The sequence below is a fragment of the Dama dama genome, chromosome X (genome assembly GCF_033118175.1).
Source record: "Dama dama isolate Ldn47 chromosome X, ASM3311817v1, whole genome shotgun sequence".
NCBI lineage: Eukaryota > Metazoa > Chordata > Mammalia > Artiodactyla > Cervidae > Dama > Dama dama.
Genome location: NC_083714.1, coordinates 92,106,101 through 92,129,097, shown reverse-complemented (window position 1 = coordinate 92,129,097; position 22,997 = coordinate 92,106,101). Strand labels below are relative to the sequence as shown.

Here is a 22,997-nt window from a genome sequence, read left to right as displayed (position 1 = left end):
AGAGAATGGGGCTTTTCCCATTGTGGGCCTGATTTTTAAAGGGAGAGTGGAAATCCCCCAGAGAGTTAAGCATCATGCACTCATTTATTCACTCATTCATCAAATAGTTAAGTACTTACATGTGCTAGACACTGTACTAGGTGCTAAGGATTCAAAGAGGAGTAAGACATATCAAGGAACTTAGATTCTAATAGATGAGACATTCCTGTAAGCAAGTAAGTACATTGCATGATTTTAAATGGTGCAGAGATAAATATGATCAGGGTAGAGAATGGTGTAATAGTTAAGGTAAGTAGGGCCGCTTCCTGTAACATATGAACTCCCAAATATAAGGGACTTAACACACACAAAAAAATGTGTGTGTTAAGAATAGTTAAGAATAAACTATTTCTAGCTCATGTTCAGGTTTATTGAGGGTCAGCTTGGGAAGGGAGGCTCTACTCCACAAAGTCATTTAGAGATCCAGGCCTGTTCCATCCTCTACTAAAGACTGTTAAGCATCACCTAGCTGGCATATGGGGAGAGAAAGCCAAATTGGAGAAAATATACCTTTTCATAACCATTTTGTGGCAGAAGTAACATAGCATGTGGTCATGTGGCCCCATCTAGATGCAGGAGGGCTGAGAAATATAGTCCAGTGCTATGCTGAGAAGGAGATTTGAAAACATGTTTTGGTGACATGTAGCTGGACCTCCTCAGATGGAATGCTCAAATCAGTCTGAAAGAAGAGAGGCCAGAGAGTCCTCATAGAAGACTCGACCCCTGAGTGGAATATCTAAAGAGAAATACATTTTGGGTATTAAAGTGAAATAATACTGTGGGGGGGAAATGAAACCTCAGAGGATGAAGCTGGAGTTGCTGTTACAGCCACATCTTCTCACATGGAAAGTCTCTTTCCAGAACTCATTTGACCTAAATCTTTTAACTTTCTCCCACTCCCTACCCACCTTCTTTCTTACTCATTCTTTTTTTTTTTTTAAGTCTCAGTTTAAATATTACTTCCGCTAGAATTGTCTTACCTGATCAACTGACTGGGGAAAGTTCTCCCACAATGTGGTCCCAAAGTATCCTCTGATTTTGGTGTACTATTTAAATATCAATTTTTTTTCTTATACTGTAAGCACCGATAAGGGCAGGGACCATGTCTGGTTTTACTCATCATTGTATCTTTAGTGATTAGCACTGTTCTGGTCAACATAGCAAGCCCTTGATAAGTATTTGCTAAATAATGGATCTACCTTCCCAAAGCATTCTCTTACAGCATTTTTGTCAGTCATTCCTGCCACTGATCAGTCAACTGCTATTCATCCTCGTTAAGTGCTAGACATTCCTTCATGTACTGGAGTTGGTGATGAATAAAACACTGTCTTTTTGGTTTGATCATAGTTGCTTGTATTCCCATTCGAATGAGAGAAGCATAGGGTGGCCAAATCATCCTGGTTTGCCAGGGCTTTCCTGATTCTAGCACTGAAAATATCATATCCTGGGAGCTCCCCCACCCCACCCCAGTGCTGCACAATATGGGACTGTTGGTCACTCTAGAGTCAGTTTCTTATCTCTATCCCAGATACCCAGCATTATACCCAGCATATGATAATTTCTTAATGAATATTTATTGACTGTAGGTGGGTAGATTGGTGGATGGATGTGACTGTGGATTTGGGTGAGTGAGCAGATGGCTGGATGGGTGAATGGATATGTTTGCCTTGGGAACTTTTCAGAATTTGGAGGAAAAGAAAAGAGACACCTAGAGATCTCAAAACACTCAGGAAAGTTCTACTGCAGAGGACTGGGAAGGAAGAGGGCAGGGAGGACAGCTTCTGGGGGTTGAAGGTAGTAACACTGTCCTTTGGCCACTTGTCTAAATGAGACTAATCTGGAGTTTTCTATAGACCCAGAGGTGAGGAGTGATTGCCACTGAAAGAAATCCCCAGCCAGGATGACTGGTGTCAGAGTGACCTGGCACAAAAAAAGGCACCATTCTGCTTGTCCAATCTCTGGATACATTCCAGAGTAACCTCTGGCTACATTCTCAGGGGAGATCAAGGTATAAATTAATATTTTCAAGACTTTACTTTGAGAAAAATGCAACAAGGCTATTGCATAGATAAGATACGTGGAGAGATGAGAAAACAGCCAGAATCTTGTAATAATTACAGCTAATTACATTTTTAATGACTTAATGGATAAAATAATTCCCTGGTAGCTCAGACGGTAAAGCGTCTGCCTGCAGTGCCGGAGACCTAGGTTCAATCCCTAGATTGGGAAGATCTCCTGGAGAAGGAAATGGCAACCCACTCCAGTAGTACTCTTGCCTGGAAATCCATGGATGGAAGAGCCTGGTAGGCTACAGTCCATGGGATCGCAAAGGGTCGGACATGACTGAGCAACTTCACTGGTTCAATGGATAAAATATAGCTAACAAAACTACAAAGATAGTAATGATGACCCTATATGATAGACAGCAAAGGAGACACAGATGTAAAGAACAGTCTTTTGGACTCTGTGGGAGAAGGCGAGGGTGGGATGATTTGAGAGAATAGCATTGGAACATGTATATTATCATATGTGAAACGGATTGCCAGTCCAGGTTCAATGCATGAGACAGGGTGCCCAGGGCTGGTGCACTGGGATGACCCTGAGGAATGGGATGGGGAGGGAGGCAGAAGGGAGGGGGGTTCAGGATGGGGGAAACATGTACACCCGTGGCTGAAATTAATTTTTTTAAAAAACTACATTTTTTTTCCAGCTCAGATTCCTTGTGGGAATGGAACAAAATTTTCAAGTAATTACATTATAAGTAGCTGTGTATTCTTAGGAATTCATTCTCTACTGTCTTCTAGAATGTCCCTCAGCCCTAGTTCCACCGTTATTCCTCAAAAAATGAGTCACTTTGAGGAAGTATTTTTAGATTCCTCCAAGGATTTGGAGTATTTTATTCATACCCTTTATGGCAGGTCTTCTTGAAGAGAACTGTGAGGTATAAATGCCTGTTCTTCTCATTAGGTGGCCACTTTCCTGAGTACAAATACAGATTCAAGTATCCACCCAGCCACTTATTAGCTGTGTGACTTTCAGCCAGTTACTTTTTTTTTTTTTAACTTAAACAACAGAAATTTCTTTGCTTACACTTCTAGAGGCTATTAGTTCAAAATTAAGGTGTCCACAGGCTTCATTTCTTCTGAGGCCTCTCTCCTTAACTTGTAGATGACCTATGTCGCATTGTGTCCTCACATGGTCTTTCCTCTGTGCACAAGTGACCCCTTTTCTGTGTTTGAATTTCTTCTTATGTGTCTAAATTTCCTCTTCTTATAAGCACAAGTGAGTTTAGGTTTGGGCTTCCCTGGTGTCTCAGAGGGTAAAGCATTCACCCACAATGCAGCAGACCTGGGTTTGATCCTTGGGTGGGGAAGATCCCCTGCAAAAGGTTTAGGGCCCACCCCACCAGCTTTATCTTACCTTCATCATCCCTTTAAAAGCCCTGTCTCCAACTATATAGTTACATTTTGAGGTACTATAGGTTAGGGCTTCAGCATATGACCATGTCACCCCATAACACTTGACAAAGTAAATACAAATTACAAGCCAATTTCACTTATAAACATAGATGCAAATGCTGGTAAACTCAATCCAACAATCAATCAAGTTATAAAACCTTAATACTAGGTTTGTTTTTTCCCCAGAATATTAATATATGGCACTTTTCATATTTAAAAAATCATTCAATTTAATGTGCCAGATTAACTACTGAAAGGAGAACATGCAATCATCTCACTATAAACAGAAACTATTTTATGTCACCCTCTGTTCAAGATATGTCCAGCTGTAGTTATTTAACTTCTCTGAGCTTTAGTGTTTTCTTTTATAAAAGGATAACATTATTTATCTCATAAGATTTTTGTGAGGATTAAATGAGATAATATAAGAAACCTAGCATACAGCCTGGCACAAGAGCACATTTGACAAATGTTAAGTCTCTTCCTCTTCCCCTTCTTTGAGGAAGGAACTGTGCATTTTTTCTGTATTTTTGGATCTCTGGCGCAGAGCTTGACACACAGAGGGCCTCAAATGTTTGCCAAGCTGAACTGTCAAAGAACCATGGTCACGTAGAGGATGACATTAGGTAAAGGCTCAATGACTTGGTATAAATCGTGGGAAACAGGAAGAGGAGTCTAGCACAAAACAATTTGCGGAATTAAACACAAGCCATTTACAATTCATCTATTTCTATCTTTACTGGTTTAGTATTAACCACATTTTTTTCAACTTGCTATCCTGCCTATTTTTTAACATTTATTTTGTTGAGATGTAGCTGATTTAAGATGTGTTAATTTCTGCTCTACAGCAAAGCGTGTGTGTGTGTGTGTGTGTGTGTGTGTGTGTGTGTGGCTCAGTCATGTCCAACTCTTTGTGACCCCATGATTGTAGCCCGCCAGGTTCCTCTGTCCATGGGATTCTCCAGGCAAAAGTACTGTAGTGGGTTGCCATTTCCTTCTCCATACAACTGTGTGTGTGTGTGTGTGTGTGTGTGTGTGTAAAGTATACATATATATACACTTTTTTTCATATTCTGTTCCATATGGTTTGTCACAGGCTATTGGATATAGTTCCCTGTGCTAAACAGTAGAACCTTGTTGTTTATTCCTATGTATGATAGTTTGCATCTGCTAATCTCAAACTTGCAATCCGTCCCTCCCCCTAACTATATTTTTAATTCAATTTTTTGTTCCCATTGCATTACTGGCATACTTGTACCTTAGCAATTATCACATTATAATAAAATTATATATTTATACTTTGTCTCCCCAGCTGAATTGTAAATTCCTTGAGTACAAATAATGTGTTTTATTCATCTTTGTATTGCCTGTACCTAGAATAATTCTTGTCATATAAATACTTATTTGACATTTGTTTGGTTTTTTGAAACTGTTGAGCTGTTTTCACTTACTTTGACATATCTACATTTGGTTAGAAACTTCTCCCTAATATGAATCTTGTCTCTTTAACTGAATTGAAATTTCTTTCAAGGGTGGCAACTCTATTTCTCCTATAGGTCCCAGCACAGGAATGGAACCATAGTGGGTGCTAACTGCATATTTAATTGACCAATACATATTCTCCTATAACAGAGAGATGTCATACCACATCATAAAAAAATTTGTGTGAAGTGAAAATATACAAGGTTCTGATATGGTCCACTCATGTCATACCATACCAGACAAAATTTGATTCCAGTGTAACCAAACAACAAATACAGTTTACTTTCTTCTGAAAAAAATAAAATGAAAATCATGTTATTGTTTTTATACAAATAAAAAAGCAACAGATCACCCCAAATTCCACCATCCAAAAATAATCAGTGTTAATATTTAATGAGACATCTGTCTATGCACAGACACAGAAAAGAGATGGATGGATGGCTAAATAAAAAAGATTTTATGATAATAGAATCATAGTGTGCAGGCCAGTTTTATTTAAAAGTATTCAATCTAATTTTACTTGAATTTAACAGAAGACTAAAATGAAACCAGAGGAATTGCGAACCTTTGGATAAATATTATTTCACCTCAGGAGATATTGATTCTACACTGTGGAAGATAAGATTATCACCGTTATACCTTCTCTCATCTCCTCTCCTCCAACCTTCAGATTTTTATTAGTTATAACATTATTCTGTCAATGTTGTTAACTTTTATATGCTGCTTTGCCACCAGCATCACCCCAGTTATTTAGGGAATGTATATATAGTATAAATATCTATTTGCTTAACTGAATTCAATGCTCTACCTGTATTCTTGGGTTTTTTTTTGTTTGTTTGTTTGTTTTAAGCCACACTGCAGGGCTTGCAGGATCTTAGTTCCCAACCAAGGATTGAACCCAGGCCCACGGCAGTGAAAGGGCAGAATCCTAACCACTGGACAGCCAGGGAACTTCCCTACCTGTATTCTTTTATCATGGTTTATCTATTCCCAGGTTTTTTAATTTCATTTTTCTCTTGGTTGGCTGGATTTCATAGAGGGTTCTCTGAATGCTGTACTTGCTGAGTACTGCCTGTTGCCTTTGTTTGAAAAAGTGGTTGACTGGGTATGATGTCTGTGAGTCTCACTTAAACTTTGTCTCAACATTTTATGGACCTGTGTCATTTTCTTTTGATATTGAATAATGCTGTAAAGACTGAAGCCAAGCTGAATTTTTTTCATATAAATATATTACTTTTTTTCTGTCTATACAACTGAAGAATAGTTTTTTATAATCTTTGATGTTCAAAAGTGTGCTTATGGTAAGTCTCAATATCAGTTGCACTTAAATTTTTTCTGGAGCACAGTATGTCCTTTCAGTCTACAGATTTGGTTCTTCTTTCATTTCAGGGAGAATCTTCTCTATTATATTTCTAAGTACCTTTTCTGCACAATTTGTTGAATTCTCCATAGACTTTAGGAACCCTGGCTAACCTAGTTAGATTGTCTTCATTTTCCATGATTATTATCCTGTCTATGATTGAATTAACACCTTTGTCCTTTAGCTTTGATTCACTATGATTATCACAATACTTCCTTCCATGTCAGTGATTCTATTTTCAGTCATGGCTATTTTGAGACACGCTCTTTCCAACTAATTTATTAGTTCTGAAATAGTTATTATTTTGGTTCTTTCTATGTTTCATTAATTCTGCCACATCCATATTTTATTGTTTATTATCTTGTCTTCAAGTTCTTATTTATTGAATTCATGTTTTGGGGGAGTTCTAACATGTAAGACACTCAGAATTTTCTTGTATTTCTTGGGTTGTGTTTTCTTCCACATATTTTTATTTTAATTACACTTTTTATTAAGATCATTATAGCTTCGCATGCAATCTTAAGAAATAATATAGGGAGATGCTGTGCACTCTTCATCCAGTTTCTCCCAAAGGCAACATCTTGAAAACTATAGTACAAATCACAACCAGAATATTGACATTGATGCAATTCATATATTTTATTCAGATTTCCCCAGTTTTACTTACATTCGTATATGTGTATGTGTTTACCTCTATGCATTTTGTCATGTGCAGGTTTGTGTATCTACCACGGTAGTCAGTATACAAAATAGTTCCAACACCACAGGGATCCCTTGTGTTGCATTTTTAGCCACACTTTCCTACCTCACAAAGGGAGGGGATTGGCTTTTTTCACTCAGCATAATTTTCTGAAGATCTAACCAAGTTATTTTATCAACAGTCTATTCGTTTTATTGCTAAGTAGTATTCCATGGTATGGATGTACCACAGTTGATTTAACCATTTGCCTGTTGAAGTACATCTGGGTTATTTCTAGTTTGGGGCTATTATAAGGAAAACTGCAATGAAACATTTTTGCACAGGTTTTTGTGTGAATATAAGTTTTTATTTCTCTGGCTAAATGCCCAAGACTGCAATTGCCGCTCTATATGGATTTAATCACTTGTTTGTATACTATATTTCTTTCCTTTTCTCCTCTGGTTATGGTGGTATATTGGCATGGTTTTTAAGTTGCTAAGTCAAGTTGCTACAATCCCATGGATGGTAGCCCTCCAGGTTCCTCTCTCCATGGGATTTCCCAGGCAAGAATACTGGAGTAGGTTGCCATTTCCTTCTCCATACCATTTCTTTTCACTTCGCTTATGCTTAATATGGCCAGGTCTGGCCAGAGCTTCTATTTGTTTTGATATAATTTGGTTGAATTCTCCATGGCACCCTTGCCAGCCTATCTATCACATTTTCATATTCCCTTCCAAGGTCTTGTTTGAAAGCAGAATGTTCTGTTCAATCCATTATTCTGTAGCTAAAGCTGTGCCTCTCTTCCTGAGGAACCTGATTCTGATCTCTGTCTTCTAATTTTTTAAAAAATATCCATACATGTCCCAGTTCCACCTGCCAGGGATATATTCCACTTCCAAAGTTTTGGCTCAATATTCCTAAGAAATAACAAAGTAAGAAACCTCCAGAAAATGGCAAATCCTGATAGCGTCCCTGCCTTGGCTAAGATCCTGCAATAAAATGTTGGAACTCCCCTCTTGGAGGTTTTCTCTGGATTCTTCCTCAAATTCTCTTCAACCCTTCTCCCACCCCCCAGGCCATTCCAAACTCCTGTTGATTACTCCCTAAATTGGTGAGGTTTAGTGATAACTTATAGGATTTTGTTGAATGGCCTTTTTCCCTAAATGATATTTCTGGGGGTGGGAACAGTGTTAGAAACCTTGTAACACTGTCCCAAGGTCTTCAGTTTCCATCCTTGGCTGCTACTTTTGGTATTTTATAGTTATAAGTTTTACTCTTTACTGTTGTTCAAATTTTTAGTGTTTTTTTTTAAATTATGATTTTGTTTTGTTCATTTTGTTAGATATCTGGCAGCAGTGGTAGTGGATTAAGAGTCTGTAGGTCAGCTTTATTCTATCAGCTTTCCCAGGAAATCTCAGATAATATATTTTTAAAATCCTCTTTGTGCTGAAGGGCCTGAGGCTGAACTTTTAGGAAAGCAAGGAAATATTACAGAGTTGGGAAGTCACTGCATTTAGAACCAGGAAGGGAGGACATAAGTTGGCAAGGCACATCCAAACACGGAGCTGACCTGTGACCCCTAACAGAATATGAACCTTCCTTTCCTTCATTACCCTTACCCAACTCTTTCCTAATTTGATCAATTTGCCTCCAAATTCTTTTTCACATGTGGCCCTTACTCTTTACATTTTTGTCACTGTCTTTAGTGAAGCCCTTCTCTTTCTCCTAACACTGCTTCATGCCTCTACTTTCTTTCCCATGGGAGCCATCCTCCTCACACTGCTACTGAGGCAATTTCCCTAAAACACCACTTTGCGTATATCCTCTCCATCTAAAAGCCATCAGAAAACTCCCAGCTGAAAAAAATGAAAAGAAAAAGAAAATTAAGTTTAAACTTCTTAACATGGCCAACAATAATAAGAGGAACTAACATTTACATAGTGCTTCCTAAATACCGAGAACATTCTAATTGATTTTTACATATTGAATGATTTCATCTTCAAATTTTGGGGGTAGTTGTTGTAATTATTCTCATTTCCACATCAAGTGACTTGCTGTTCTCCAAACATACTTTCACACCTCTGTCCCTTTTCACATGCTGTTCTTTCCATGGACCACTCTCATTACCCTCTGCCAAATCTACTTGGTAAACCCCTTCATCATTTTCTCTCTTACTGTTTTTGCTAAAGTGCAAATCTAATTTTGTAGTTGTTGCTTTGCCCTTTAGTGAGGCCCCATTGCTGCTAGGATACACAGCTCTCTCAGCACAGTAGATAAAGCCCTGCCTGGTCTAGCCCTTACCTACCCTGTAAGTACCATCTTTTCATTTTTCCCTTCATGCCTCGCACTCCACCCATACAAAACTACTTGAAGTCTCCTGAACACACCATTCTGCTCCATGCCTCTATGTTTTTGTTTCCATTCTTCTTTCTGATTAGAATCCCTATCCACCTGAAAGACTCCTACATATACTTCAAGACTCAGTGTGATCATCTTTTCTGTGGTGAAGTTTCCCTGCCCTCCTCTTCCCTGCCATGCCTTGCCCTGACCTCTTCTCCTTTATTCTCTTCCAGGAGAATTGACTAATCTTTTCTCAGTATCACCCATGTACTTTGTACATTAATTCCATTGTAGCATTTATCACACCATTGCACAATTATTTTTTTTTCATACAGCTATCAACTGTCTCCTTTTTAAACCTTTGTGAGGGGAGTAACAAGTTGTTTTATTTCTTCAAAGTTTACTCTAAATTGCATTAGCAAACATCAGATACTCCCAAAATATGTGTTGAATAAGTGAATCTTTATACCACCAGCACTTAGCACAGTGCTAGGACACACACATTAGGTGCTTCATAAATATTTGTTTAGTTAACAAAGCAATGCTTAATCCCTTTTCTCACTGTTATGTGCTCTCCTTCTAGGTACTCTCCTACTTCTTCAAACAAATCCTTTAGTAGGAAGCCCCCAGTGCCTCTGAGCCAGCCTGTGGGTCTGTTTTCCAGGGCAAAGGGTTACCTTGAAGGAAATAGTATGACCTATGGAAACATGGCTAGAAAAGAGGCTGTTATCAAGCTGGCAGTAGCAGACAAGGGTAGAATATTTGTCAGCACTTAAATAGGCTTGCTGCAAAGGTTGAAGAAGGAAATGGCAACCCACTCCTGTATTCATGGCTGGGAAATCCCATGGACAGAGGAGCATGGTGGACTCTAGTCCATGGGGTCTCAAAGGTGTCGGACACAACTTAGTGACTAAATAACAACAACAGACTTGGTGCAAAGGTAACTCTGTAGATAATGGCCAAGTCTTTCTGGAGCAATGATTCCCAAACTTGTGTGGACATCAGAATTATTGGGAAATAATTCTCCATGAGTCTATTCATGTGTTATGAGTAGAGGCACTGACTTTTAAAGAATGATTGCACAGTGAAAGGTCTTGGAAGATAGAGATAGTATATCCTTCCAGAACAAAAGACATATTTATTTCTCTCCCATATAGTAAAGATAATCTCTCCTTCTATAGCTCAGACATGCTTTTTGTAAAAGATTATGCTTATAAAAGATTCAGCTTCCTAAACTTGACATTCTTCTTCTCTAACACAACCCACAACACATGTGCTTGCATCACTTGACCCTACTCATGTTATCTATGAGAATTAGGGCATTGGAAACTGACATGCATGCTAACACTCTGGCTACTGGTACTGCTGAATAGTAATAATAATGACCATATAATAAAATAATAATAACAACAACTCTTAACTCTGACCCAGGAATTTCATGTCTTATGCCAGAATTTATGAAACCCTGACAAGCAAACTTGTTAACATGCAAGTAAAATAAAATCTCAAACCTTTCACAGTTCTTAGCAGGAATCACATGAAGAGCTTAGTTAAAATGTAAGTTCTTGGGTCCTCCCTCAGACTATCATTTGGTGATTCTAGAATGAAGCCCAGTAATATGCATTTTTGATAAGTGTTTCTGATGTCAGAAGTCTTTAGACCTCTCTAGAGAAATACTGTTTTTAGGATTTTGCTAACTTAGATTTGACTATTTGCTTGTGCTACATTGCTTCAGTCATGTCCAACTCTTTGTGACCTTTGGACTGTGGCCCACCAGGCTCCTCTCTCCATGGGATTCTCCAGGCAAGAAAACTGGAGTGGGTTGCCATGTCCTCCTCCAGAGTATTTTCCCGATCCAGGAATTGAACCTATATCTCTTATGTCTCCCGCATTGGCAGGCGGGTTCTTTATAGACAAGAGATATCACTTTCTTCTTGCATGGCTAGAGGTAATCATTGATTAGCATTGGCAGATTTTTTGGTTCGAAAGAAACTGTTAGAACAGAAAATATCTACTCACTATTCCCTAGTAGCTCAGTTGGTAAAGGATCTGCCTGCAATGCAGGAGACCCAGGTTCAATCCCTGGGTAGGGAAGTTCCCCTGGAGAGGGAAATGGCAACCCACTCCAGTACTCTTGCCTGGAGAATTCCATGGACACAGGAGCCAGGCGGGCTACAGTCCATGGGGTCACAAAGAGTCAGACACAACTGTGTGACTTTCACTTTTTTCATAAGAAATACATAAGAGAAAGTTATGTACTGGCTAGAGTAAAATTGAGAGAAATGGAAACTCATAAGAATAAACTCATATGTATGTCAATAAGCTCAATATTTTAATCATTGTGTAAATTAAACTTGAGCTTTTGTTTGTCCTCTGAGAAAAAGTGGGAAGTGGTTCTTACATTCACACTTAATTTTTTATTGGATTGGTTCCTCCAGCCTGAGTTTCAACAAATATTTATTGAACACCTATTGTGTGTTCAGCACTATTCTAGTGTTGCAGAAACCAGTACTCGAGAAACCAAGCACCACACTCAGAGAGTTGGAGAACTCGGGTTTATTACAACGGCGGGCCCAGAGGAGTTAACACTCCAAGCTCTGAGCCCCGAACAAAGGGATTACAGAGTTTTTATACACGGACAGACATGATTAAGCGGGTTTGTGGGTTTGCAGGGGCTAGGACGTTTGCAAAGAGCAGGATAAAGGTGAGTGAGATAAACTCCAGTTCCTAGTATTGTGAGTCCCCACTTTTTGAGACCTACATGATCCAGACTTTGCAAGGAGCAAGCTGAGTTACAGAGGCAGAAGGAGCAGGAGGTTATGTAAAATTTTAACTTTTCCTCTTCACTAGGTGTCAGAAATCCAGAGATGAATAAGACAAAATCCCAAGTTTGAGGCATTTATATTCTAGTGGGGGGATACAGACACTGAACCCATAGACTGACACCTCGCATATTTTCAGATGGCAAAGAAAATAAAACAGAGTAAAGAGATAAAGACTTGGTGAGTGTTTAGGGACATTTTAGCTATAATCAGAGAAGGTCTATCTGAGGAGGTAGCATCTGAGCTGTGTTTAAAGGAGACTTTTTAGCTCTGTCAGTTTCTGCCTGCTAGAGGCTTGTCCATTTGCAGAAATGAAACCCTTTAGCCTTCATGGTCAGCCTCACCTCACCTAGCTTCTGACAAGCTTGAAAACATATCAAGGGCTTCTTTTTATTGGTGGCTGAAGTTCAGAACTAGCCTGCTGCCTTGACTTCATTCATTTTACACATATTTATGGAATACATACCCTATCAAGACTTATTCTAGGCACTGGAGATGCATGCATGCATGCTCAGCCACTAAGTCATATCCAACTCTTTGTGACCCCATGGAGAGTAGCCCACCAGGTTTCTCTGTCCATGGGATTTCCCAGGCAAGAATACCGGAGTAGGTTGCCATTTCCTACTCCAAGGGATCTTCCTGAATCAGATCAAACCTGCATCTCTTGAGTGTATTACATTGGTGGATGAATTCTTTACCACTGTGCCACCTAGGATTTCCAGGCAGTGAGGATACAGCAATAAATAAGAAAGACTCCAACTTTCCCAGAACTTCTAGTAGCTTCTATGGCAGTCACTAACTTGAACTATCCCCTACATACACACACCAGCCTAGAACTTGCCTAGTCTTTTTGCTTAGATTAAAAAGGGAACTGGATCATTTCATGATTCTCCAGCTGTGGGCTTGAATACTCTTCAATTCCAGATCAACCTCTGAATCCAGACATTTCCCCCAAATTTCTGTGATTATCACCAGTATGCAAATACTACTGTTCCTAGTCCTCAGACTCCAAATTGGCTCTCAAAACCAGTGCAAATAAGACCTGAATTAGGGAATTCCCTGGTGGTCCGGTGGTTAAGAATCTGCTTGCCAATGCAGGGGACACAGGTTTGATCCTTGATTGGGGAATATCCCACATGCTGTGGAGCAACTAAACCTATGCACCACAACTACTGAAGCCCACACACCTTAGAATCTGTGCTCCACAACAAGAGAAGCCACTGCAATGAGAAGCCCATACACCTCAATGAAGAATAGCCCCCACTCACTACAACTAGAGGAAGCCTGCATGCAGCAACAAAGACTCAGCACACCCAAAATAAATAAATAAATAGTTTTTTTTTAAAAAAAGACCTGAATTAGCTGCATCCCTTTTGATAGGGATAGAGTTATTAGTTACTTTAGAAATTCAACTTGTGGATTAAAGATAGAAACAGAATTTTAAGAGAGTTTGGGAGACTGCTGTAAACTAATGACCACTCAAGAAAAGAATCCAGTAACCAAGCAACAATCTACATATGTGGTTAAAGTACAAGACAATAGATATGGGATCTGAATCTTGTTACATGAAGCCAGAGGTTAATGGTCCTTGAAGAGTAGCATTTCTGCACATAGCCAAGACAGGAATATAGGTGAAAGGAGAAAGAAACTAGGTGAAAGGGAACACTATACCAAAATCTGAGATGAATTACTGAATTTTAGAATGTCACCACCCTTCTACTAATATGATTTAAATAGTGTCATGACAGTCCCAGTTTAACCATATATGGTGAAAGGAGGAACGAATGATGTAAGCCTTAAAATCTACCCAAGGATGAGGAAGAAGATAGTCTTCTTCCCTTCTTACTTTTTCTTTTATTATAAAAACATAGCCCCCTTTGTTCCTGGGACAACTGTGCTCCCTTGCCTGCCCCATTGTATCCCTCACTAGCATCCTATGCTAATAAACTCATTCTTCACCTGTCACTTTGCCTCTCATTGAATTCTTTTTTGCACCAAGACTAAAGAACCTGAGCTTCACTAAGTCCTGAGGCCAGGTGTGCAGTTTCAATCAAAACACTGTGGGTTTGAGTCCCCTCCTAAGTCGGGATTGTGGGTTCAGGTCCCAACTGAAGTATGGCTGGGTTTGAGTTCCATCTGAGGAGTGTTATTTCACCTTGAACCCTGCAACTTGGACTTTTGGTCATCTCTCTTCTTCAGGTTGGGCCCTGTACCCTAGAGGTTCTCTTCTCCTAATCACTGCCTGCCACTTTACTCTTTCCTCTCTTCCTGTCAAAATCACCAAAAGCCTGTTGATTTGGTTATTACACTGACTCCTAAAACTGCTTCTAGCTGGCTTCCTCATTGCCTGATGATCAAAGCTAAATGAAAACAAAGATGATAGAGGCAGCAGTGCCTGCATGAGCAGCTCCTCTCAAATGAAGTGTTCCTTCCAATCAGGAAGAGGTTGCTCCAGCAACCAGACTCCTCACTTCTCACTTCTAATATACTCTAATCCCTCTCTTATTAATTTCTATTACAATGGAATGAGTTTTCTTCCCTGAGATAATTTTCTCAACCATTTTTACAACCTGCTTTGTGGCACCACTTAGTCTTCTCTTAAGGGGAACAAGTTCTTTCTCTTTCTAAATGCTTTCCAACAATTATCTCAGTGCTTATTGTATGAAAGGCAGCATGCTGGACCTTGATGGTAGATACAAAGATGGAAATATATTTATGATATGTGAGAAAGAGCATTGGATTTTGGAATCAGAATACCAAGTATTGTTAAGTAACTTCTTAAATTTATAGAAGTCATACAAACACATGCCCAAAAGCTAAAATGCACAGAGAAGCATAAAGTGAAAAATGAAAGTATTCACCTCTTATTCCCATTTCTCACATATAAGTAATATTTTCTTTCATTCTAGTAATTTTCTAGACATATATGCTTTTCTTATTTTCCCTCACAAATACAATCAATACTGTACATATCATCCTGCTAATTGACTTTTTGTTTCACATGTATTGAGCATTTTCTCTATCATCAAGAATCTATCACATCCTTTTTAATGGTTATATAGTATTCCATTGTATGGATATACAATCCATTGTATTGATGATGATTTATTTGTCTGAATTGTTTTATTATAATGAATTTACAATAAACATATTATTACATAAAATTTGGTCAAAGACATAGTATTTGTGTTGGGTAAATTACTAGGTGTGAAACTGCTAGATCATAGATGTACACATTTTAAAATGTTTTGCCAAATTGCTCTCAAAAACAATTGTATCAATTTACTCTCTTGACAACAGTAAAGAAGAATGACTCTTTCTTAAGAAAACCGGGGTTTGAATTCTATTACTTTTGGGTAGCAATGGCTTTGAACAAAGTACTTAAATTGGTTAAATTTATATTCCTCCTCTGTATAACAGAGATGCTAATACTATCCTTATAGAAATTTGAGAATTAAATAAGACAGTCTCAAGTTCCAGTTCGAGATGGCAGAGTAGAAGGACGTGCGCTCATCTCCTGTGAAAGCATCAAAATTGCAACTAGCTGTTGAACAACAATTGACAAGAGAATGCTGGAACCCACCAAAAAAAGATACCCCACATCCAAAGACAAAGAAAAAGCCACAGCAAGACAGTAGGAGGGGCACAATCACAATAAAATCAAATCCCATACCTGCTGGGTGAGTGACCCACAGACTGGAGAACAATAATACCAAAGAAGTTCTTGCACTATTGTGAAGGTTCTGAACCCCACATTAGGCTTCCCAGTCTGGTGATCCGAGAAAGGGACTGGGAATCCCCAGGGAATCTGGCTGTGAGGGCCAGTGGGATTTGTTTATAGGCCTTCCAGAGGACTGAGGGAAATAGAGACTCTAGTCTTCGAGGGCACAAAGTTTTGCATGCTCCAAGACCCAGAGGACAGGAGCAGTGACCCCACAGGAGACTCAACCAAAACTACCTGCTAGTGTTGAAGGGCCTCCTATGGAGGCATGGGTCAGCAGGGGCTCACCACAGGGACGGGGCACTGGAAGGTCACCCTTGGAGTAAACTCTCTTGGAGTTCACCATTAACCCCACCATAGACCCCAAGGCTGGGTCGCCTCAGGCCAAATACTACCAGGGAGGGAATGCAACTCCACCCATCAGCAGATAATTGGATTTAAACTTTACTGAGCAAGGCCTTGCCCATCAGAGCAAGACCCAGTTTTTCCCATCACCAGTCCCTCCTCCCAACAAGAAGCTTACACAAGCCTCTTAGCCTCATCCATCAGAAGGCACACAGAAAAAGCAAGAAGAAGCACAGTCTCACAGCAGCTAAAACAAAAACCATATTACAGAAAGTTAATCACAATGAAAAAGCAGAAAGTTACATCCCAGATGAAGGGACAAGATAAAATCCTAGAAAAACAAAAAAATTAAGTGGAGATAGGCAACCTTCCGGAAAAAGAGTTCAGAATAATGATAGTGAAGATGATCCAGGATCTTGGGAAAAGAATGGAGGCAAAGATTGAGAAGATGCAATAAATGTTTACCAAAGACCTAGAAGAGCTAAAGAACAAACAGAGATGAATAACACACTAGAAGGAATCCATATCAGAATAACTGAGGCAGAAGAATGGATAAATGATCTGGAGGACAGAATGGTGGAAATCACTGCCACAGAACAGAATACAGAAAAAAGAATGAAAAGAAACAAAGACAGCATAAGAGACCTCTGGGACAACATTAAATGTACCAACATTCGCATTATAGGGGTCCCAGAAGGAGAAGAGACAAAGGACCTGAGAAAATATTTGAAGAGATAGTAGCTGAAAACTCCCTGAACATGGGAAAGGAAACAGTCAACCAAGTCCAGGAAGCACAGAGAGCCCCAGGAAGGATAAACCCAAGGAAGAAGACACCAAGACACATAGTAATCAAACTGACAAAAGTTAAAGACAGAGATAAAATATTAAAAGCAACAAGGGAAAAATGACAAACAACATACAAGAGAACTCCTGTCAGGCTGTCAACTGATCTCAACAAAAACACTACAAGCCAGAAGGGAATGACATGATATATTTAAAGTGATTAAAGGGAAGAACCTAGAGTATTCTATCAAGAGTACTCTACCCAACAACACTCTCCTTCAGATTTGACAGAGAAATCAAAAAGTTTGCAGACAAGCAAAAGTTAAAAGAATTCAGCACCACCAAGCCAGCCTTAGAACAAATGCTAAAGGAACTTCTCTAGGCAGGAAACCCAAGAAAAGGAAAAGACCTACAGAAAATAAATCCAAAACAATTAAGAAAACAGTAATAGGATCATACATATTGATAATTACCTTAAATACAAACGGTTTAAATGCACCAACCAAAAGACATAGACTGGCTGGGTGGATGAAAACATGTGTATATATGCATTTCCACTTACCACATCACTCTGCTTGACTCCCCCCAACTGTTTGTAATTATTTTATATTGTTAAGTTAATCATGTTCCCATTATGGCTTGCAACTGTAATTATCTTTTAATTTTTGTCTGGCGACTGATTGTGAAAACTGATAAACATCTTTTACTATTGTGATTATTTACTATTACTCACTTAATACCATTATATCATGATTAGTCAACAGAAAAATAATAGAACACTATATCACCAAAACTAAGATCGAATAGAAAAATACCTATAGTCACTTTTTAAAATCCAGATGCATATCAGAATTATCTTGGAATTTTTGAAAAATACAAATGCTCAGGTATTGCTTTTTTTCTCCAGAGCTCCAGATGTGTTTTTAATGAGCAGTCATGTTTAACAACAACTGGACCATATGATGATCTTTTATTTTTATCTAGTTTGTTGCACTTTTTCTATTTCATATTCAGTGCTCCCATTTCATTTAGTTTATGTTCTCCAATTTCTTCATCTCTTCTTTTTTCTTCTGATGTTCTTTCTCAAGCCTTTATCAAAGGTAGTAGAAAAGCTTTTGTATACATATATACATATAGATACGTATAATATATATTTTAGAAAACTTATAAATTTTTGCCTAACTAAAAAAATTATGACATTTTGATTCCACTTGTTTGACTTAGTATAAAGAGAATGCTAGATTTCTATTTTAAAAAAATAGATATGCAACAAGCAACAAAGGTTTACTGTATAGCACAAGGAATGATAGTCAATATCTTGTAATTAATAACTTACAATGGAAAATAATTTCAAAAATAATATATGTATATTAGTATAACAAAATCATGTTGCTGTACACCTGAAACATTGTAAGTCAACTATACTTCAATAAAATACATATTTTTTAAAAAAGAAAAAGAAAAAAGAAAAAAATAAGATAGTCTCAAAGGGTTAGCATTGAGTTACTTTGTGATCCAATAATTTCATTTCTAGGTATACACCCAAGAGAAATGAAAGCACATGAACACACAAAAATTTGCAAATAAATACTCATAGAGGCTTTATTCATATATCCCAGCAGTAAAAACAACTTAAACATTCATCAACTGATGAATTAATAAATAATATGCATATACATGCAATGGAATATTATTTGGCAATGAAAAATAATGAAGTACTAATACATGCTAAAACACAGAAGAACCTTGAAAATATTATACCATGTAAAGAACTAGTCACGGGGACTTCCCTGGTGGTCCAATGGCTAAGACCCTGTACTCCCAATGCAAGAGGCCGGAGTTCCATTCCTAGTCAGGGAACCAGCTCCCACATGCTGCAACTAAAGATCCCACATGCTGCAACTAAGAGTCTGTATGCTGTAACTAAAGATTTTGCATGCCACAGTGAAAACGAAGATCCTGCATACCACAACTAAGACTGGGCACAGACAAATAAATAAATAAATATTGTAAAAAAGAACTAGTCACAAAAGACCACATATTGTATAAGCTCAATTATATGAAATGGCCAGAATAAGCTCATCTACAGAGACAGAAAGTAGATTAATGGTTGCCTAGGGCTGGGGAGGGAGTGGGGGAAAATGCAGAGTGATGGTTAATGGGTAGAAGATTTCTTTTTTGGAGGGTGAAATGTTCTAAAATTGATAATGGTAATGGTTGCACAGCTCTGTGATATACTAAGAATCATTAATTTGTACACTTTAAATAGATAAGTCATATGGTAAGTGAATTATCTCAATAGAGCTCTTGTATGAAAAATATTAAATAACATAATACTTCTGCTTCCAGCCAAGATGGAGTGAGATGTAACACATTTACTCTACCATTTGAAACATGACTGCCCTTAAAAATGTAGACAAAATATATGAAACTAGGGTTTTCAGGACACTAGCTGTCAAGCAAAGAACAATAGTGATTCCCGAGAAATGGAAAACAAATAAAATGGGCCCTAATATTGCCAGCTTACTGCTAGGAGAGAGTTTTCAGGTTATGACACAATGAGAGGAAGCCCAAGTGGATGCCTGTACACTTCAAGTTGACAAGATGGAGCTGACAGTCCAGGGAGACTAAAGTGGCTAGAGTTCATAGCTCAGAGTACTGAAGAAAAGAGAGTTGCACAAAAAAGAGAGACCCCAGAAGATTTTGAAGAGATTCTCTTGAGTATTCAGCAGAGTACTGATCACTGCATGCATGTGAGGAAACTACCTAAAGCCAGGAAAAAGCCATGCAAAAGAATTAAAGGGAGTATAACATTCATATGGGGCCAAGAACAGTGCCTGTTCCCACCAGAATGGGGTAACTCAGAATTCAAAAGGCATTAGAGTACACAGAAATGTCAGTAATGGGAGATAATTAGCCCTAGATTGAGTACTATTCCAGATTCACATAACAAATCATAAAAGCAAGACCTTTAAGGGTCTAAGTTTTTCCAAGTAACATAACTGCACCCCAGATTACAGTTCAAGATTTATAAGAATACAAAAATATCTAGCACACAATGAGGTGAAAATCAATATCTGGCATCCAATCAAAGCTTATTGGGTGTGCAAACAAACATGAAAACACAACCTATAATGAGGGTGATCATCAGTCAATTGAAACTGACCCTGAACTGACACAGATGTTACAATTAGTAAAGAAGTGCACATGAAAGAATTTATTATAACTGCATTGAATATCTCTAAAGAATTAACTACAGATACATACAATATAAAATAGACTCTAATTGAACTTTTAGAGATAAAAACTATAATGTGTGAGATGAAAAGTATACTGGAGGGGGATAACAACAAATTGGACATAGCAGGAAAAAAATTCAGTGAATCTGAAAAGATAGCAATAGAAATTATCCAAAATTAAATACAGAGAAAAAAGCATTTTAAGGAGTTAAAAAAAAAGCATCAGTGGGGGAAAAAAAAAAAGCATCAGTGAACTATGGGACAACTTTAAGCAATTTAACACATCTGTAATTGGAGTTTCTGAAAGCATAAGGGAAAAGGGGTACAACAAATATTTGAAAAAATAATGGCCAAAATTTTCAAAATTTGATGAAAAATATAAGCCACAGAATAAGAAGCTCAAAAAACTTCAAGAAATATGAAAACTAAGCCAAGACATATTATAATTAACTCACTTAAAAACAACCAGAGGGGGGTGGGGAATAAGCACATTAAATGCAGAGGAAAATGTTAACAGCAGCCAGAGGAAAAAAGAAATATTGCATTCAAAAGAACAAAGAATGAAAATAAACTTGTTATCATAAAAATGCAAACAAGCAGACAGTGGAGACTCTTGTTTAAAGAACTAAAAGGAAAAGAAAAAAAAAAAGCTGTTAATCTAGAAATCTTTGCCCCGTGAAAATAACTTTCAAAAATGAAAATGAAATACTTTTTAGATATACAAGAACCAAACTAATACATCACCAGCAGACCTGAACTATAAGAAATATTAAAGGAAGTCCTTTATCAAGAAGGAAAATGATACGAAGTGGAAATATGTAATTCTCAAAAGGAATAAATAGAACCAGAAATGCTAACTATATGAATTAATATGTAATATTTTTCTTGTTACCTAATTCTATGTAAAAGTTAATTGAGTGTTTAAACAAAAACAATAACAGTGTATTGTGGGATTTATAATAAACTAAAAATAAAATATGTGACAATAATGCAAAAGTCAAGAGGGAGAGACAAAAATAGACCATTTTAAGGTTCTTATAGTATCTATGAGGTGATATAACATCCTTTAAAGGTAGCCTGTGAAAAGTTAAAGACATATAAACCCTAAAGCAACCAGTAATAAAACAAAACAAAGAATTATAGTTAATAAGCTTGCAAAGGAGGCAAAATAGAAAAATTAAAAGTACTCAATCCAAAAAAAAAAGGCAGGAAAAGAACAAAACAGACGGAACAAATAGAAAACAAATAACAAAATGATAGATTTAAGCCTAGCTTAACTATATAATTACATTATATGTAAATAATTGAAATGCCCCAATTAAAAGTCAGAGAATGTCAAGAATGGATAAAATAGCAAAACTCAATTGTGATTGCCATCTTTTCGTTGTTTGTAGCTCAAACAACAGAAGTTGTAAGAAGTGTGATACCTTCATCTTTGTCCTTTTTCAAGATTGCTTTGGCTACCCACTGTCTTTTTTGGTTTCATCCAAACTTTTGGAGGTTTTTCTGTGAAAAATGCCAGTGGAGTTTTGATAGAGGTTGCCTTAAATCTGAAGGCACCCAAATTGAAAAGGAAGAAGTCAAATTTCAGTGTTTGCAGATGACATGATCTTATATATAGGAAACCTTATACATATATTTATATATATAAACCTTATATATATAAAGACTCCATCAAAAAACTGTTAGAAGCAACAAATTCAACAAAGATACAGTATACAAAATTAACATACAAAAATCAGTTGCATTTCTATACACTAGCAAAGAACTATTTAAAAAAGAAATTAAGAAAACAATCCAGTACTTCCCTGGTGGACCAGTGGTTAAGAATCTGCCTGGCAATACAGGGGACAGAGCTTTGATCCCTGATATGGGAAGAATTCACATGCCATGGGGAAACTAAGCCTGTGTGCCAGAACTACTGAGCCCTCTAGAGCCCTCATGATACAACTACTGAGTCTGTATGCCCTAGAGCTGGTTTTTGCAACAGAGAAGCCTCCACAATGAGAAGCCCATGCACCACAACAAGAGAGCAGCCCTCACTTGCTGCAACTAGAGAAAGTCTGTGCACAGCAATGAAGACCCAGTGCAGCCAAAAATAAATAAATAAATAAAATAAAATAAAAATTTTTTAAAGAAAACAATCTAATTTACAATAGCATCAAAAAATATAAAACACTTAAGAATAAACGCAACTAAGAAGGTGAAAGATAAGTATACTGAAAACTATGAGATATTGATGAAACTGAAGAAAGCAAACAAATAAAAAGATATTCTATGTTCATGGATTGGTAAAATTAATATATATGATGCCTTTTTTTGAAGTGTCAACTCAACTAGATTTCAATCTGCAGTTATCTAAGTGTTACTGTGAAGATATTTTACAAGTGAAACTAAAGTGTCGAGCCAGTTGACTTTAAGTAAGGAATTTTTTTCTCTTAGATTATCTGGGTGGACCTATGTGAATCCATTGGGCTGCCATAAAAACAGAGCTGATATTTCCCTGGGATAGAGAAAAATTTCCACCTATAGATTACAACTTTGGCTAATATGACTATAGAGTTCCACCATACTCTTGATCTTCTCTCCCTGACTGCACAAAGACAACCATTTCAGCCTGTGTTTTTCCTTCTCTGGCTGCTTACCTTTTGGATTTTTATTTAGTTAGCCGGTTCTCACATAACTTAACAATTATGTGAGCCTGTTTCTTATAATCTCTCTATTTCTCT

General features: G+C 37.6%; 1 non-coding gene across 1 annotated transcript; it reads left to right on the top strand.

Moving 5' to 3' along the window:
* The first annotated feature begins 11,380 nt into the window (after window positions 1-11,380).
* On the top strand, window positions 11,381-11,452 carry TRNAC-GCA (transfer RNA cysteine (anticodon GCA)). Its single transcript has one exon. It is a non-coding gene; the product is annotated as a tRNA-Cys (tRNA).
* The last annotated feature ends 11,545 nt before the right edge of the window (window positions 11,453-22,997 follow it).